This window comes from Apis dorsata, unplaced genomic scaffold (assembly GCF_000469605.1).
Source record: "Apis dorsata unplaced genomic scaffold, Apis dorsata 1.3 scaffold_376, whole genome shotgun sequence".
NCBI lineage: Eukaryota > Metazoa > Arthropoda > Insecta > Hymenoptera > Apidae > Apis > Apis dorsata.
Window position 1 is genome coordinate 330,246 of NW_006263639.1, and position 5,059 is coordinate 335,304.

General features: G+C 19.9%; 1 protein-coding gene across 2 annotated transcripts in view; it reads right to left on the reverse strand.

Annotated features, from left to right (window-relative positions):
• The window catches only part of LOC102679381 (sodium- and chloride-dependent GABA transporter 1-like), a 5,701-nt gene extending 5,171 nt beyond the window's left edge, over positions 1-530 (reverse strand). The window contains exon 1 of one of the 2 annotated variants that reach the window (XM_006618802.2): positions 276-527. The gene's annotated coding sequence lies outside the window, so the exon portion shown is untranslated. Of the gene's footprint in view, positions 1-275 lie in introns of both variants that reach the window. The other variant, XM_006618803.2, reaches the window with a different exon arrangement.
• Positions 531-5,059: the final 4,529 nt, after the last annotated feature.

A 5,059-nucleotide genomic window follows, 5' to 3' on the forward strand; every position in this document is an offset into this window, starting at 1 on the left:
AGAAATTTTATTTCAATTCTATGTTACATATATATATATATATTTTTTTTTTATAAAATACTTTTTTTATGAATAATAAGACAGAAAAAAGGGAATATAAAAATTTCTAAAATAGAAAAAAATTATTCGTAAAATTTTAATTGAAGAATATAATAATTTTATACATATGAACCATTGACAATAATGTAACTATTAACAATGAGTAAATAATATCTTATCTATCTACTCTATCAAATGATCACAATATTTTACAGAAAAAGATCAAAATATCTTACTTTTTTCTTGTCATACAATTCAAACAATGTACATACGTGCACAATTTCACGAACAGATTTAAATAAGATTTTCACTAGATATTAATCAATAGCAGTCGTAAAGCAGTCGTAAGTAAAAAAAATTATCGAAGCGTGTCGTGTGTCGGCCCGTGTCGTTACGTTCACAAATCGCGTTTACAAACGGTGAGTGTTGAGATTTCTACTGTGCCCTACAGATCTACCCCACAATGGCGTTCAGTCCCCTAGGCACCAACACACCTATCGTTTCATTCAACAAATTAGTGCCACAGTGTCACTCTATATTTAGGTGCACTATGTGAATGGTGAGAGAGCCCCGAGTTCGCTAATAACTGATTGACCACACCGATGGCCGCGAATTGCTCCCTTCTCTAAGAGTATGTATATTTAAAATGCATTGAACTACACTTGATCTTGACTTCATGATATATATTATCGATTTGTTCAAAATTAAAATACAAATATAATTTATTATAAATTTATTGAATTATTATTAAACAAATTTTTGTATTTGTCGATCGTTAGATATTTGTAAACAATAACTTAAAAAAAAGAAGAAAAAAAAATAAAATCAATATATCATACTCCTTTGAGAAAAAATACTTCATACTTCTTCTTTTCTCTGAAGAAAATATAAAAATAAATATATAATAAAAGTATGAAAGATAGGTGAAAATATTATAAAAAAAATAATATAAAAAAGATCTGATCAAAATGATATCAAAGAGACGCATAATATATCAAAATATTAAAACAATGAAAGACGGAAATGAGATATGAAAGAATAATAACAGGAAACATTTTGTAAACTCTCTCTTCCGGGTAATTACTACAATTTCAGGGACACAAAACAACTGTTTGCTTTGTTATTAAAGATAAATAAAATAAAGATTTTATAAAATATATTTCAAAATATAGTAATAGTAATAATAATTTAATAAAAATATTTTTATTTTTTTAAAAAAAATGTTAAGATGTTTTTTACTTATATTTGATACAAATTTAGATATATTATATAGATATTATAGATTATAAATATATAAATATTTGAATAAAAATTTTTAAAAATATGACACAAATATTTAGATATATGTAAATAAAAATTCTTAAAAATATTATATTATATAATTTTATTCATTCATAATATATTATTTTGAAAGATTATTGTATATTGCTTATATGTATATAATATATATAATTTATAATGCTTATATATATATATCTATATATTATATCTTAAATAATATAATTAAAATTATATTTTAATAATATATATACATATGAATAAATGCAATGAATTTATGTGTAATCATTTCAATAAATAACAAAACTTTAGCAACATGTATTAATTGTTTATCATAAATTATATAACTACATACATAAATCATAATTTAATAAAAAATTTTTATATTGAGATTAATCAATTAGTCTTTTAGCAATTTCTTTGAATTTCCATTTATATTAATTATGATAGTTGGCCTATAAAAATAAATAAAAATAGAAGACCAATTTTGGAAGTATATTCAAAATTTACTATTATTTCTACAATAGAAAGAATATTCTATTGTAAGAAAGAAAAAGTTTGATAATCTTTTAACAAATGAAATTGTACAGAAAAAAGAAATTTTATTGTAATCAAAACAATAAAAATTTCTATATGCTTATAATTCTTTAATAAAAAATTTCCAGATATAATTTTATATCAATTTTTTTTACCCATTTATTAACATATAACAAGTTTTTATCTTAATCTTTTCAGACACCTTATATATACGCCATAAAGAAAATTTTAAAAAACATTCAAATTAATAAGAAATTCTGATTTTTTACTGATTTTTTATTCATTATATGATTATTAGTTGCCTTTAATTATGAACTTGTATGATGAACATTATCACGGAATTATATATAAGTAAAATTTAATAAGAAGAATTTAATAATATAATACTAAAATTTTTTATGAATAATTCGAAAATTAAAGTTGATCATGGTTATATATAAAGCAAAACGTTCAAAATATTTTAATATATTTTGAACTTATTAAGATCAATAATAAAATGAGAACTAATCAACAGATTGATCAATTATAATTTTTGATCAATTAAAATTAATTTCAAAAAATTTTCTAAAAAAATTGTATAATTATCTAGAAAACGAAACTTACCAATGATTTTTCAATATGTTGTAAAACATTCTTATACATATAATTGCCATTCGATTTTAGTTTTCAAAATATTTGCAAAAAATTGCTATTGTTATATTGAATTTTGTCTATATGCGCATAATATTGTGTATTAGCATACAATCATTACTTCAAATCAATAATATATCATAATAATCAAATTAATAACATATTTAATATTTAAATAATGTGAACTAATTATTTATTAATCATTATAATATCTAGAGCAAATTTGGATATTCTTTCAAATCCATGAAATATTGAAATAAAATATAATATAATCTTTAACCAATCAAAATTATAATGAATGTTGTAATGATCAATCTTTCACTTAATATCTAATATTGCTATCAATCATTGTAATAATTTAATTTCGGTCATGTATTAATTTTGATCTAAGAATTTTTTTATATTTTAATTTTCTATTCTGAAATTTTTCGGATTTAAAGAATTCATAGAACTTTCCAACTTGCTATGGATTTTTTTATTATGTAGCAAACATTTATGATTAGGAAAATAATATTATATAGAGATAAAAAAATATTTGATTTCCCAATCACCAATAAGTTAGAATTATCGGTGTCGCTTATATTTTATACGAGACACCTTATAGATATTGAGATCATTATAGCTATTATGTCTGCTATTCGTCATTTGAATGTAAATTGCTACTAAAAATAATTATATTAATTAGGTGTATAGACAGAATTCAATATACCAAAAGTTATTAATATTTTGGAAATAAATAATGTTATTAAAATTTTAGATTTAGAATCTCTTTTTCTTTCTGTCTTTTAAATTTTATGTTGATCAAAAGCGTATATTTTTCATAAAAATAATCGTTTTGTAGTATATAATATATTGCTAGTTCAATAATCATGCCTTATTAATAATCAAAAAAAAATCTATCCTATTATCTCAGTAATTTTAAAAATGTCATTCAATTTATTTTAAATTTAATTAATAATTTTACTAATCTGTTATAACAAATGTATGTATTGTTTCAACTAATTACTAATAAATATGTATATATATGTATTAATAAATATGTATTAATAAATATGTATTAATAAATATATATATTTATTGAAATGGTAAATATTTTTATATTGAGTCGATACTTTCATTGAAATCTTAAATAAATGATACTGAACATATATTGACAAATATATATTTAAACTTTCTTCTACTACTACTACTATTACTATTATTACACACACACGCACGCACACACACACACATGTTTATTCTAATAATTAAAAAACGAGTCTTTTCTATTTACACATATGATTTTTAGTATTTATTTACAAAAAACTTAGACGAAATTAAAATATGAAGCAATTTTTAGATAACCGAAATTATAATGACTAAAGTTATAGTGATCAGATATAAGGATAGATTAATCATTTTAAATTCTTTCGAAACCAAACTTGACTGTCATACCGACTTAGAAGTTTGACACTGATTTCAGCGGCCTCTGCTTATGAATGACAATCACGCGATGAAATAATTATTAAAATATTAGTAAACTAAACATGTTGTTCCGCAAACATCATTCAATGCAAAGAAAAAATTTTTATCATGCAAGCCGTATTGAACGAAAGAAATTATATTTCGCAATATTTCACGAAATTGTTAAATAGAATACTATTAAAATTATCTTTTTAATGTTATTATATCTTTATAATTTTTTAAATAAATAAATATTGACAAAGATTTTTTAATAAAATTAATTAATTAATTAAAATTTTCATATCCTAATATTTTTATAATAAATAAATGTTGATAAAAATAAATGATGATAAATTATTGTTTAAAAAATTCAAAGAATTATTTTCAAAAGAAAAATAGAATTTTTCTTTTAAAAATAATTAATCAAAAAAAGAAAAAAGATAAATAATTAAGTAAAAATATAGAAATTAAAAATTAATTAATTTTTTTTTTTAAAAATATATATTATTTAAGTTATAGTTCCATATGATATCCAATGGTGAATCAACATAATATTTGGAAAAAAAAAGGGGAGAAAGAATAAATATAACAAATAAAATTTTAGTTTAGAATTTATTGATTTTCAAAATAATAATGAAAAACTTTTAATATTATTAATATTGAAAACTATGTATGCAGATGTTACTAATATATTGAATGATTTATCCATATGACTGTTATATAATATTATTCAATGTATTCATTTATCATCAAATGTCGAATGGATTGGTCAATGATGAAAATTTAATCATTCATGTAAAACGTGCCATGTATCGAAAAAAACTCAAAAACGCAAATATAACATCAGCAGGCTATAATAATAGCCCATTCTTTTTTTCCACTCATAAATAATGAAAATACATTGAGGAAAATGAAAATTAAGCCTATTCGAAAAGAAATATTTATCGTAAGTAAAATATTTTTAATAAACTTGTTTTATAAATATTTATTTCCGTATTCGATTATCTTCTTATGTATTTTTTATAAAAATAATATAAAAAATTTTTTTTCCTTAATAATATAAATATATTATTTATATATTTATATTATTTTTATATATTTATATTTATATATATTATTATATTATATATTA